The sequence below is a fragment of the Patella vulgata genome, chromosome 7 (assembly GCF_932274485.2).
Source record: "Patella vulgata chromosome 7, xgPatVulg1.2, whole genome shotgun sequence".
NCBI lineage: Eukaryota > Metazoa > Mollusca > Gastropoda > Patellidae > Patella > Patella vulgata.
Window position 1 is genome coordinate 52,765,983 of NC_065885.2, and position 15,698 is coordinate 52,781,680.

The following is a 15,698-nucleotide window of genomic DNA, read 5'->3' on the forward strand; positions in this document are numbered from 1 at the left end:
TTTAAAACATTATTTCATCGTTATTAGATCATTTTTCTGTAAATAATATGTATATTTGTAGTTTTATAAGAAAATAAAGTTATTATTATTATTATGTAACATACTAAGAACCTAACTACATTTTTGGGGCACCAACCACCACCGCCCCCCCCCCCCCCTAGTCAAAAATTTTCCCGTACGCCTATGTGTACACATTGGTATGCGAGTAGAAGAATCCTTGAGAGTTGAAATTCGAAGAGTAGGCCACAGTGCCGCGGTCTTGATTAGCCCACTCGGTGCAGCAAAGTAAGACGTTAAACCCCATTTCATTTCACCTCAGTATGAGAAAAATTATAGGCCTAGGTCAATCACTAATCAGCAACAAATTGTGCGGATATCTAATCTTTCACAAACTAGACTGATAGTAAAGATAGGCTGATAGATTGATCGTAGATACAACAAAAATAACCATCAATTTGTGCTTTCTTTCTATAATGACTCGTTACCCGAACAGTTATAGAGTGTCTAGGCTATTTAACCTTCAAAACAATGAACTACAGGCATTTTTATAGCCGAAGGGTCAGGAACGTTATGTCTTATTTCAGATCCATTATGTTTCTAATGATGACTGGGATGACTAATGTTTTCCTTGAGTATTTTTCATTATGAGTAATACCCGTGTAGTAGTATCATTTGTTGTTAAAAACAAAAAGCTTGCAGTATCTACTAGAGTATTAATCCGCAAGCATTTGTCAATAAACTTATAGTCCTTACGTTGGTTTTTTAATATTCGAAATTAAAAACACGAATTAGAATTCAATATTGGTCCATTTCAATCAGCCGATGGCCCGGGCAAAATTTCCCTCATAGCATACTGTATGGCGTATGCCCGTCTTCATTAGCCCAGTATAGGAGCAGAACAGTAGGACGTTAAACCCCATTTCATTTCATTTCATTTCCGTTTCAATCAATATTGATGTGGTTACCTTGCCCTGAAAATACTGGATCCAAATATCCAATGTTTAAGACACATGAAACATTTTATAATCGCTACACGGGAATGTATTCTATGGTTTTGAGCGCCATTTGTAATGAACACAGAAACATATCCTACAAGACATTGTGGAAGTAATAACTGATTCACAAACTATAAAACAAAAATTATAAAACATGAAGAATAAACTAAGCAAGGGTAAACTACTGTCGGTCAATTTGGAATGTTCACGTTTTTTTAAAGAACATAATTGATTAGGAAATACAATAATTTTTTTTTCAAAAATTAAATATAAATCACTTTACATACATGTTAGTACACTTAATGTGTGAGATTGGCGTGAATTTTGGTCTTGTAAACTAAATCTGAAATTTTTTTTTTGCTACCCATGTGAAGCTAAACATGTTAAAGCTATTGACCACATTCTTTACGTACATGTACATAGTTCCTTACACCACATTAAAGAAAATAGTGGCTTACTTTATACGTAACAGTATCAATATATACTATCGCAGTTCAAACGATAAACCAGCTACATCTAATGGCAACTATTTATGCATAATCAAGACAAATGCACCACAAGCACGTTGTCTCGGAATAAAGCTGCGTAATTAAGTAGCAACTGGGACCAATGTTCACGTGTGCCCGTGCGCACAGTTACTAAAACGGGGACACAGGAAACTCATGTGTGCAAAAAAGTTACCCTAAAAAATGCAGTAGGTGTTTTTAATGCTACTGAATATAGTAGTTCAACGTACAGAATAAGATCACAAGTCCCTAACTACATGGACAATGTCGTCATTGTAAGCATTCATGTTTTACATTAAAACATGCTAATTGCCAATACAGCTTTACCAAGCTTTTAACAGATAGACTGTGCCAAAATTATCTTGTGACGTTTTCAAGTTCACATTGTACCAATATCTTCTGCAGACACATGATTACAATTTGCCTATAATTGTAAATATTTCTGCGCACAATGGTTACAGAACAAATAGTGTCGATAGAAGCATTGTCGAGAACTCTCAAGGTCCGGCGCTTGGACACATGATCGCAATCTCTGTCAGCCGTGCCTGGTTTCATTTTACTGAGACAAGCTGCTGGAGAGGACGGGAAGCAAATGTCATGTACTAAAAGTACACATGTATAGCGTAATTAGTAATAAATATAATTTGGTACCCCATTACGGCCCCTGTTACCTTTCATCACAACGTAGAGTGCATAATATAGATCTATTCTCAGTAATTTAATGGGCGGAAGATGTAAGGTGCTTCAACTTGGCATTCATGATTCAAAACTCATTTATTGCTGACAATCAGAAACTCGTCCATCTAAACAGGAATTACTTTATTGGTCTAAACTCAGTATCGTCTCGGTTCTGTTGACGCGATTCTAACTTCAATTACACTTAGAGGGCAGACGATAGCCTATTTAGCTAGCATGCAAAAACCAGCTTATTCCTGTCTGTTTATCGATGCCCGGGAGAAATATTAGAAATCAACAAGATGGAAAAAGGTCTTAATATATATGTTGTCAAGTTTATATTTAGGAAATAAGCTATAACATGTAGTTAAGTTGTCTGACAGAAAATTCACTGCTACGGAAGGTTTTCGCGTTATCTCTTAGCAACAGCAAGACATAATTGGCAAATTATCATAATATTGTTAGTTGATAATTCGGTATAGCTAAAGACAATAATAATACTTAGGCATAATAAACAACACTAGCTTAGTTTTCACACTTCAGAGCAACCCATTTCACAGCTTTGTTTTCATCTACAGTGACAGAAACGGAATCTTAGATTAAGCATGGGTGTCCTATATCCCCTCTCTTTCGGGGAATTAGATGATTCGATGTCCCCGGACCGGAAGTTTATTGTTTACATGTATTGACTCGTTGATTATCATGTGAGGAGAGCAGATGGATATTTCACATACACCACACAAACATCCCCAACCTCCCCAAATCATTTATACCAACATTTATAGGTAAACATTCAGTCACGAATTCCCGTAATTTACTGTACAAAAGCCACTTTCTGTATAAACATGCTTGTTTGTGATGTGACTTTTAATACCATCGCTCAAATGCAAAGAATGCTTTACTTTGGTTGAATGGCTAAAAATACGTCCCTGGAGCAACAAAAACCCGTATAAACCCGTATACGCCCTAAGAAAGACATATCTCCATTTTTACCAATCTGATTAAAACACAGATCCTATTTAGTTTCGTTTTTTATAGTTCAAAATTTCGTTTTACTTGTGTTTATTACACTAGTGTAGGCCATTGAAAGTATTAAAAAAACGAAACAAAATATAGATCTGTATTTTGATCAGATTGCATTTTTACACCCCAAGAAAGCATTAACCCCAAGAAAGGCAAAAACCCGTATAAAATGCGCAACAAGAAAGACAAAGCCCCGTATAAAACATGCCCTAAGAAAGACGAATCCCCGTATGAAATACGCCACAAGAAATATACTATTCAAAAAAAGTAGGGGATATTTGATTTTTAAGTGTTATTAAAGTCACCTAATGAAACTGACGAAGAAACAAATGACAAAATGAAATGAAGTTCACATTCATCGATTTATTCCAAATGATCGTTAGACTAAGTAAGGCACAGACTGACCATTATAAGGGTAAAATGATACCCGGGGTCAAACAGCAAAGTTACCACAGCATCACAACCAAGTCAGTAACGGGTAAATCCTCCTCTGTTTGCCAAACAAGCATTGATCCGACGTGGCATACTCCTAATGAGACGTCTAAGGTCATTTTGGTCCAGATTGTCCCATTCCTGTTGCAACGCAGCAGCAAGTTCTTGGACATTGGCAGGACGTTGTTGACGTTGACGTAACCTCTGTCCAAGCATGTCCCAGACATGCTCGATGGGGGAGAGGTCGGAACTCAGTGCTGGCCAAGGTAATGTGGTGATGTTCTGTTGTTGGAGGTAACCTGTAACGATCCTGGCCCTGTGACATCTTGCGTTGTCATCCTGGAAGATGAAACGGCGGCCATGACGTCGTGCGAACGGCACAACATGGACTGCCAAGATGTTGTCCCGGTAGTACTGGCCTGTAACACGCCCTGCAACAACATGTAAAGCCGTTCTTCCAGCAACAGTGATGCCTCCCCACACCATAACAGAACCACCCCCAAATCGATCATGTCTGATGACGTTAACGTCTTGGAAGCGCTCGTTTCGACGACGCCACACACTCCTACGTCTGTCCAAAAAATCAACAGTGAACCTTGACTCATCTGAAAACATCACATTGCTCCAGCGTCGATTATCCCAGTGTTGACGATCGCTACACCAACGACGTCTTGCCTGAATGTGATGATCTCTCAAACAAGGGATCACGCGAGGACGTCGGGCGCGAAGGTGTCCCCTATGCAGTCGATTCCGAATCGTCTGGCCACTCACTCTCACACCAGTGTCTGTTTGAAGACGAGCGCTGATCTCATTTGCTGTGATGACACGATTTCTCAAGGCCAAGGTACGGATAAATCGATCCTGGGCTTGAGTTATCGCCCTTGGTCGACCTGAGCGTGGTCTGTCCTGTACAGAATGTGTATCACGGTATCTGGACCATAGCCTGCTTATGACAGACTGAGAAACATTCATCGTCCGCGCCACAACCGCCTGTGTTGTGCCGATCTGTAGCATGCCAAGGGCACGTAACCTTTCATTTTGGGTAAGCCGACGCATATCAAAATTTGTTTTCTGGTCACTAAAACAATTAAACTGATGTTTCCACCCTGGAATTCAATGCCACAATGACTGTAACATTCAAAGTCAGAGTCGTGCAAATCTTGGGTTGGACCCCCATGATGATCCCAAGCATCACCTGCATTCCATGCGGTAGCTATTGGTGCGTTTGGGCGTCACATGTAACTGGAAATGTTTCTTCTATAGGTTCTATAGTGACTTTTTTCGTAGTCATTTGCATATTTTAGTATTATGCCCCCAAAATCAAATATCCCCTACTTTTTTTGAATAGTATATAAATACACACATAAAATACGCCTCCAGAAAGACAAATCTCTATACAAAATACGCCCCAAGAAAGACAAATACCCGTATAAAATACGTCACAAGAAAGACAAATACAATCGTTATTCATAAAAATGACGAATTAAAGATTGTGGGATATTTTGTCGAAATAAAAAAGCATGATCCATACGACAAGAATTTATAAACGTGTTTCAGGAACATTCGTACTCACTGAATGCCAGGTGTGGCTATATGACTAAGAAGCTTCCTCTCTGTGAGCAGTACCAGGATCGCTTACCCACCTCAATGGATGCTCATGACTGAACCGAGAAAAAGGTCAAGAAACTTCTTTAGGTCCATTGTACTCAACACTTAAAGAGACATTATGGGAGATTAGATAAAGAGTTGACTGTTCTCGCTATAATAGTTAAAATAAAATAGAAAACGTAAATAGAATATTTTGAAAATTTCAGTCAAATTGCTCCACTCTGAACCGAGATATTTGCTTTTGAATTTTAAGCCTAGCCTCGATAATCATTACTAAAAACAATAGTCCCGATTATCCATTTTTGGATTTAATCATCAATGAGCCTTGGGCAGCAGATCGGATTAAAATAAAGTGAAAATCCGACACATAAGATGGTATCGAGCGTTGATTATGGTTTTGACAAGTTAATTAATGTCTAATTAATAGTTTATATAACATTTCAGGCCTAAAGAAAGACCTGCAATAGGCAGATTTAGCTCTTGCATAATATATGTTTAATAATGATGTACTTGACATTAAATGGTCGTTATAGATATGATCTCTATTCTCTTGTGAGCTAATTTAAAATGATTGATGGTGTTTACACGAATAAATCTACTTTCTTAATACTACTGATATTATTACTTTTATTATGACAAGATGTGACGCGATATAATACGCTATAATACAAATTTATAGCTTAAAACCCTTGCAGACAAGACGTTGGATGTGAATCCCTTTTTTACAAAGTCAAAGAGCGTGAAACCTCTTACATCGACGAATCTTGATTTAAGACATTAAACAAAAAGTCCAACTCTTATGCACGGCTTTCACGTGGGCTACGAATGCCAAGAACTTTTTCCGATTCGTAGATAATTGAAACAAAACCCTTTCTGGTCCATTTTCATATGAGCCACAAATGCCACGAATCGTCCCGAATCCAAACTTTTTTCCGCTCCCTATGTGATTCTTGTACGAATAATACCAAATATCGTAAACTTTTCGTAACTTTATCGGCATCATTCGCGGAGAGCATAGTGTATTCGTAACTGAATTCGGCATATTCGTAAGCAATTCGGCATGTCCGTAACTCATTTGTAACTGAATATTTTCAACTCGTATAGATGATTTCGTAACCCTTCCTTGATACATCAGGCATATTTTTCATCCGAATACCTACGAATTGTCGTAACTCTTTGGTAAACTATTCGTACTTGCTTCGTAGCGTCTCCAGATTCTTTAGGATCTTTTTGGGTTTTTTGCCAAATCGCTACGAATTACGATTCGCCACTACTATTCGGGACGGTTCGTAGTATTCGTATAGGCCATGTGAAAGCCGGGCATTAATATAGGTTTTAGATCTTTTAAATAGAGCTAGAGAATAAAAGGTCGTGCAATGAAAAGCATGTAGTCGTGGGTCCCGTGTATACCATGGGCAGCACGTTAAAGATCCATAGACAGTTGAAACTCAAACTAAGAGTAGGCCGTATATAGAACCACCGTCAGGACAAAATTTCCGTCATAGAACAGGAACTCAATTGGTGTGGAAAGTCAGATTTAATCCATTATTTCATTTAATTTCAAACTTGCAACTACAAATCTGTTCAGATAAAAAATGATTTCGGATTATAGTAACCAAACCAAAATATGAGGCGATGGTGGCTTTATTCGTGGTGTTTCCAAGGCGACATAGATTGACGTCTGTCGCTATTCATGTACCATTCATAATTATTCCCTTTGATTTGTCGATTAATTTGTTGAACATGTAGATTTCTATCTCCTGTCAAACAACAAACATTTGAATGACTATTAAATGAATGGCAATGGACCATATACGACGTTGTTTCATTTGCACTTTAGATGTTGAATTTCACAATTTTAATAATATTTTAGAAGTAATTGATGTTCAATAATTATCTATCAGTTATAGATATTTCCGGTCTGTTTATAAACGGTGGCCGTGGTAGTCAAGTCACTGAACTCTCGAGAAGAATCTCACGGATCTAATCAGCCCGACCTTTCCAGGGGTGGCGCCTGCAGGGATAGGGATGACAAGGGCGGGGGTGGGGGGGGGGGGGGCATTCCGTTCGAATGGGAAGAAAAACGAAGGTTTGGCCAAGTACACATTTACATACACATACAAAGAGCATGGATTGTTGAAAATCGAAGGGGATTAGGCGGAAATGCCACTGTCCAGGCAAATTTCTCCTACCTGGCTGGCATGACACACGTTACCATGGAAATGTGATATACTTTTGTCAAAGTATCGTGTTAACGAGACGACATTCAATTCCATACTGTTTCTATACCATATACTTTAATATATCAGTAGACAGCCAAGACAGCAATAGACGCCCCTTGGTAATGTAGAACCGAGTTATGTTGCTATGGAATGACAAGAATTACACGCAAATCATCTATACGGTTACGGCGTGATTACATGATTTATTGATACTTTTACTGCTTCGTACCAATCGGACAATGTTTGTGTAGTCCACAGAATACGAAGGGTTCCTTGCTAATCAAATTATAGCCCTAACAGTTCTTCGTCATCTTTAAACCAAAAGCCTATAGGGTGTGCGCCTAAATATTGAGTCCTTCACCTCAAGTGCAATAATAACCAAAGTCAGACCATAGAACTAGAATACTAACGGGAACGCCCACCGTGTGACGTCACTACCTTATGTGACGGCGGGCCTCTGACGCTGATATCGGGCACAGCTTACTTCCGGTTTCTGCTCGCACTAACAAAATGCCTGGCGCGAATTTGGTTTTGTTCGGATGTTCCGCCTGCAATAAAAGAAATCGGGGTTGATCATTCTATCGCTTACCCAAAAACAACATAGAGTGGAGAGAGAATCATTACGTATCATACAGTCTACCAGATCAGACCCGATAAATGACAAGACCTTGACAATATGTTCAAGACACGTTGAGCCGGATTATTTCGTTGAAAAAGTAAGTGAAAACTCAAATCAAAAGAAATTAATTATGTAGATTCTAGTTGGCAGTCCACCCTGACAACCTACAATGAAGTTAAGTTAAACCCATACTAGCTGAATGTCTGTATTTTCATGTTTGCCCGTTAGATTTTACCCTTTCTCTCATCAAAGTTGTATGCATATAGGTTTGTTTACATTAGTGCCGTAGCTAGGCCTAGTCTACTTGCAATTTGTTATGAAATTGACGAATACTACACCCGATGAGTGTGTGACAGCATGACGATTCTCTCTCAACAATCTTCTTTTACTTTAATTTTATGAATTACTAATTATTATTTTTTTTTAAAGGTCAAAGTTTTAACTGAGCAGCTCCATAAAAATTAAAATTGTATATTTATTTATGACTGACCTTGACCTGTCAAATCCTTTTACTTTTAAATTCCGAAATAATCTTGTTCCCGGTATGAATAATCAACAAGCATGGAAAAAAAATTAATTATATCTGAACCTTTTGTTTTGTATGTAGGAACCTTTTTATTTTGATTTTATGAATATTTCAGATGTTTACAAAAATTCTGGGTCCACATATCGAAGATTAAAAGAAGGGTTAGGGAGACTATCAACCTTAATTCTTCTACAGAAAAGCGTAACAACAAAGAAATTGAATCCAAGGAAGTCACCGGTAACTTAAATTTCTGTTAACTTAATTATGAATATGAACATTCGATGTTTCCTTATAAAAGATCAGTATATGAACATTTAATTCATCAATATTAAACAGACATTATGCAAGAGCTAAATCTGTCAATTGCAGGTCTTTCTTTAGGCCTGGAATGTTATCTAAATTATTAATTAGACATTAATTAACTTATCCAGACCATAATCAACGCTCGATGGCATCGCTAGCCTGTGATATATACTGAATTAGAGCCCAGTCTGCTACTTCTGATTAAATCAAAAAATCGATAATCGAGACCATGGTTTTTTTTTATCGTACCGACTATAGTAATGCTGATCGAGGCTAGGCCCAAAATTTAATCATTAAATACTTGGTTCAGGGTGGATGAATTTGACTGAAATTTTCAGCAAATTCCCTTTACATTATCTATTTTTTAACTATTATAATGAGAACTGCTAGCTCTTTCTGTAATCTCCCATAATTTTATTTATAAATTCTTGTATGAATATCCGATTCTTCTTTATATTTACTTTTGTAATTTTTTCGATTTTATTCAGAAACCGAGAAAATTATGAATACATGTATCAGAATCCAATTCTTCTTGTTTTAATTGAATTTTATGAATTTGTCTATTTTATTCAGAGTCCAAGGAAAACCGAGGAAACTCAATGTTTACATATGAACGAAGTAACCTTTCAGATGTTGCAGAAATCATTTTTATGTCAAATGTCTGCTTTGTGGCTATGTCAGTCTTCAAGTGATTATATCTATCTGTTTAAAACTGAAGATAAAAGTGTAACATACCATTTAACCATTGACAAGGACTTGAATTGTGAAGTACAATATAATAATTTTTGTTTCCTGTTCAAATTAAAGTTACATCTATAGATTTACTTATAAGAACTGTTGAGAATATGAAGATATGTGGGGGCATAACATCAAAACATTTACAGTCTTATTCTCAATGTCAGCCTACAACTGTAAGATATATCAGACAGGTTGATATTTTCATGAACACAAATAAGTCAACATAGAAATTACGAAAGCTGTGTACTTGCTTCTGTATGTAATAGTTTTGTTGAGGACACTCAAAAAGAAATTTGTTTAAGTTGTCGACAGATTAACAGAGATTTACAGAGAAAGTAAATAGTAATAATAATAGTTTATTTCACATATATGGCTACATAGCACATTGCATATTCAGATTTTGATTGACAATATATAATTCAAAGAATCAATATTTACATACTTGTAAATGTAATTTACAATTCAAAAATAGCTTAGCAATAATATATAGTTGCCATATAAACGAGCAAACAGTGATAGAATATAATCATGTGGTATGAATTTGATTAAAATGTAGATTTCACTCCATTTTGATTTATTTCTTCCAACTGACTCGACTCCACATAGATTTGAGGTCAAATGAGAAGTTATAGAGTTAAACTGTGATCAGTGATGTCAGGTATTTTATTTACAGCACTTTGCTGCAAGCATTTCACACAATGAAAGTAACAAAAACACAGATTATACAGATAATTTCATACAACAAAATAGAAAGTGTATAATTAAACTAAACATTTCCTGGCTCTATTGGAATTAATATCAATATTGGAAGTATAAAAATATAAATGTGATTGAATCTAGGATTAAATCTAGAACTTAATCAGCAGTGTTCTACAGATTTTTTATTTCTTGTTATTACTGTATTGTAGTTAATAAGTAATGAAAAGAAAACAAGGCCCCAAGTTCACAAAGCATTCTCAGTCTTAAGTTAAGGTTTTACTCAAAATTGTTTGTCTTATTTTAACTCAAATATAGCACTTTACTAACTATTGTTGTTTTAATGTAAATATATCAATAAGAAACTGTGCAAAGTTTTGTGTTTCTGGATCAAAGATATTTCTCAAAAACAGTGATTGAAGGTTGAGCAAATTCTTAAGTCTGGGAATGCTTTGTGAACTTGGGGCCAGGTTGATAATAGTAAACAAAATATATCGAGACGCAATGAAATAGCACCTCTGAGATGACGTGGCATAACTTTGCACCTTCCACAAAACCTAGCTTTTTAAAAGCTGCATTATATACCCCACGTGTGTACCAGAAAAATCAACATACTGATTCTGTTGGGTTTAATTTTTTTGATTGAGAATTGTTCGGGGTGCGTTTACGCAATCTTCAAAACATTCTCACATGTTATCATCGTAATATGATGTTGTTACATCCTTAATTGCAAGATTAAAGCAAATCTTTAAAACAAAATTGAGCTGAAAAGTACTAAGTAGGGCGTTAAACCTGGATTCATTTCAAACAAGATTTACATTCATCCATTTATAAAAGTGATGTATTATTTTTATTGCATCTCAGTATAAAATATTAACAATGATAACAAAATTTATATAAATTTTATACAGGTGCACAACTTGTAATGTGTGAGCTTTATAAATGTATTAAATTATTCTTAAATATACATTATGTAAGATTTTGATAAAGAGCTAGCCATTCTTGCTATAATAGTTCGAAGATAAAAAATGTAAAATGACTAATTTGAAAATTTCATTCAAATTACTCTATTGCGAGCGAAGATATTAGCCTTTGAAGGCTATTTTAGAATATTTCAATTAATTGATGATACAAATTTCATCTTAACACACCTTATATAAACAATTCAACATAATGCTTTGAAACGTCTAACGTAAACCTTTTCAAATGAAACTTCGATTTAAAAATATTTTCGAACCCTCTGGACAAGTAAAATAGGATGTAATGGATAATTTACACAACAGGTGGGACACTTAAACATCTAGTACTTAGATAGAGATATTATTTATTTTCTGGAGCTTTCAAGCCAGCAAGAGTGTTATTGTCCCTTTAAAGTAAATATTATACAAAATAAAAGAAACTGTTCCAAAGCAATTTGGGATCACGTGGCTAAGTGGGTAAGACGCTGGCTCGCTAGCCTGGAGGTCGGGTGTTCGATCCCTGCATTGGCCGAGATTTTCCGGCGTGGTTCCCCCTTTTCAGTGATGCAGTACGGAGGGCCTGACAAGGACAGCTGTCTAATCCTTCGGATGATACGAAAACCCGAGGTCACCTGTATACATTGGAATGCACGTAAAAGATCCCGTGGCAGTTGGAATTCGATATAAGAATAGGTGATAGAGCCGCTGCCCGGGCAAAATTTCCCTTAAATCACACCTTATGGCGTATGCCCGTCTTCATTAGCCCAGCATAGGAGCAGAACAGTAGGACGTTAAACCCCATTTCATTTCATTTCCAAAGCAATTTGATCGTTTGAGAAGAAAAAAAATATATAGACATGGTCGAGACTATAATGAGTTTCATAACTTGCCCATTTGCTACGAACACTATGTGACTATATGCATGTATGTTGTATATGTAGAAAACTTACGGATGCTACTGGAACGACAGGTTGAGATGTCTCAAACAAATCTTTAGCAAAGAAAAGCTGTAGTAAAGAATACACATTTTTTTTTTTATAAACAATATTTTTATTCAAGATGTCTGAATGGGATTGGGGAACAGGCTTAGCCTATGTAAAACCCCTTGTTATAAACAAGAAAAGGGCACTGGGAAACCAGCCAAAACTGGCACGGACATGCCAAAGGCTAACAACAATATACACAAAACAATAAATAAAAAAAATAAAATGTGAATGTCATCATAATTTATTAATAATAATTTTATAATATGTAGTAGAAAATGATACACAAACGTGTGTTCGGATAATTTAATGTCCGAAAATAAATGGTTTATACTCCCGATGGTATGTTATATAACTAATTTAAAAAAAACTCATTAAAATTATGAATAACTTACATCTATTACACCGTCAAGTTCTTGAAATTCCAGGACGTCGTACGCTTCTGCCATGTTGACATACGGCCGGAAGTTACTTGTGCCTTATTGACTTCGCGCATGCGATGTACAACATAATTATGTCATCACCGTTATACGTCACCGAGTGGGCGTTCCCGTTAGTGTTCTAGTTCTATGGTCAGACCAACAGTTATTTTACTTAGATGCCACTAACTCAGATGCCACTCGAAAGTCGGAAACGTATGAAATAGGTTCTATATATCACTGTGTCTCAAAAACACATTTCTGTTGGCAAGAATTATGTCATAAAAAACAACATTTAAATCAAGATGTAGTTAGTGGCTAGTTACTCGGCCTACCCAAATTGAGAACTTGGGTCGTTTTGTATGTCCATAAAGGAAATATACTATATATAAATATGTCTGCTCACTCTAGTGTCTTGTATTTATTGTTTTTATTTTTGATAAATGGTGACGATACAATCGCGTGATGCGACAGACTACTATAATCTCTTCAGATGTCGATATGTCAAGTTAGTGTGGCACTAATAGTTCTGGTTAATCGTTAATCGTAGATGGCAGTTCAAAAACCTGTGCTCAGAGAGAGAGAGAGAGAGAGAGAGAGAGAGAGATGACTGTAGCAGTGCGAAGTAGAGAAAGGTTGAGTAGTTTAGGTAACGTATAACAGTAGGGATAGGTGGAATAGCGGAGAACGTTGGTGCAGTAGGCGAACACAGCGAAAATGGGTGGTACAGTTGAGAGTGATGATGATGATGATGATGATGATGATGAAATAGTAGAAGTGGGTAGTGCAGTAGAGGATGATGATGAACCAGTAGAGGTGGTGGTAGTGCAGTAGAGGATGATGATGAACCAGTAGAGGTGGTGGCGGTGCAGTAGAATATGATGATGAAACAGCACAGGTGGGTGGTGCAGTAGAATATGATGGTGAACCAGTAAGGGTGAGTGGTACAGTAGAGGACTATGATGAATTAGTAGAAGTGGACGGGCAGCAGAAGAGGTTTGTGTACCAGAAGAGATGGGTGGTACAGTAGCAGATAATCATGTGACACAGCAAAGCTCGATTGTTCAGTGAGGCTGGAACAGTAGAGACAGGTGGGGAAATAGAGATGGGTGCAGATAGAAGATATTACAGGATGACAGAAGAGGACAGCGGTGCAGCGGAGATGGGTTGGGCGGTACATAAGATGATGGAGCATCGGAGATAAAGCGGGCAATAGTGGATGGCAGTGCAGTATGAGAAGGTGGGGCTTGGAAATAATAACGAGATTTGGTATGTGAATAGGAGGGATACATGGAAGGAGAAATTGATACGGATGCAACTGACATATCTAAGTAATACGATTTATTCTATTTCGTTCTGAATATTAAGTTAAGAAATGGTCATAACCAAAGTGTAACTCTACATGTACCATTTACAGAAGTTTAAAATATCACATTCTTTGGGTCTCCCGGCATCCATTTACTTTGGTGCACAAGCTGCCCTACTGAATTTGAATTAAAAGGGTAATTTCATCTGGTTGTTCTATGCATTTGAAGCATGGGGATTAGTTGGCCCAGGGCATCACCCAAGAGTTCGCCACTGAATCTATATTAACAAATACACGGTTTTCTTGTTTGTCGATATCAGAAGAGTTGTAATATTCTTACCATATGTTTTACCAGAATGAATTTCTCATTACACGCACTACTTAAAATGAAAGGCGTATACAACATTATACTCGAGCAAACGCGATTTCCACCATCTTCGAAAACAATGAAATACGTTAAGCCTAAATGTTTTGAATGCTTTGGAAACCCCATCATGTCTGGACTGTTCTAACGGGGGTGAAATCGTTCAAAACGAAAACTATGTTTATGACAGTGTGCTATTCTTAGGCGTGTATCGCCTCATAATTTCTTACGTCAGTATTTACGTCATTCACAGATCTTAAGCATAATAAACCATCTATTTTTTTCCATAATCATACATCGACTTAACCTCTAATTTTATATGCACTCCTTCCCATCATATGTATTTTGTGGAAGCTAATTTCCATTTATTCCGTTCAAGAAATCAGAATTGCTAATTCTTCCTATATTTTTGTGAAATTTTATATTGTTAAAAGTTAGTCATTTCATAAGTGGCCATTTAATGGAAAATCTTTATGACATTTAAGATTTTATACACACATTTAATATTAAACCAGAATGCATCTGTGTTAATTTAATCTATCTCCATGAAAAACATTTCTATGCTCTAAGCCTACACAAATCCTGAATTTACCGAACAGTGCAGCTTTCGTTCCACACCGCTTGCTCTGTAAAACAGATTGATCTCGTTTCTACTTTTACAGTCTAAATTCAATGCCATCTTAAATTAAAAAGAATTTTGCATGATTGCCTTCAGGACAAATGCTTTGATAATTCTATTCCAAAAAACAACTAAAACAGTGCTGTTAATTAAATTTATAAACGATTACCGTTTGTTTATGAGAAATGTAAGCGGGAAATGGGGATTTGTTTTCTATATATACATGTATATATATAGACGTTGGTCTTCGTGCACTTAGTGGTTTTAAACGCGCTGTCTAGTTCAGATAGCCTTAGATCTGAAGACTATCCACGCATTGATTAGAAGACAATTACTGTATCTGAGATTGAATCGACGACTCGGTATATACAATCAGCCGACTGAAAGAAGGTGATAATACCCCGAAGCCAGGACGGGCTTGTCTGTCACTTTTGCTTATTAATTGCAACGTTCGTGTTACTGTCACATAAACTCGACTGTTACCATTTACATAGTGGTAATTTTAGAGAAGTTGTAATTAAGTGACGTCTTGAAGACTATCTAGTAGATAAATCACAGTACAGTCGAGATATATACACAAACAGACATGTCCTACTATAAGTAGCCATTGATAGATTTGATGCCGGTTTGGTCTAAAACTGACCTTCCATATCTGTTCAAATAAACTTTCAGTAAATCAACCTTACACGAGTACACCACAAATCT

General features: G+C 36.5%; 2 long non-coding RNA genes across 2 annotated transcripts; one reads left to right on the plus strand and one right to left on the minus strand.

The window, feature by feature from the left end:
• The first annotated feature begins 7,979 nt into the window (after positions 1–7,979).
• Positions 7,980–11,382, plus strand: LOC126828825 (uncharacterized). Its single transcript, XR_007683257.2, has 3 exons — positions 7,980–8,177; positions 8,722–8,843; positions 9,483–11,382. It is a non-coding gene; the product is annotated as an uncharacterized LOC126828825 (long non-coding RNA).
• Positions 9,622–12,844, minus strand: LOC130013657 (uncharacterized). Its single transcript, XR_008788863.1, has 2 exons — positions 12,681–12,844; positions 9,622–12,309 (listed from the first exon to the last, which is right to left on the minus strand). It is a non-coding gene; the product is annotated as an uncharacterized LOC130013657 (long non-coding RNA).
• Positions 12,845–15,698: the final 2,854 nt, after the last annotated feature.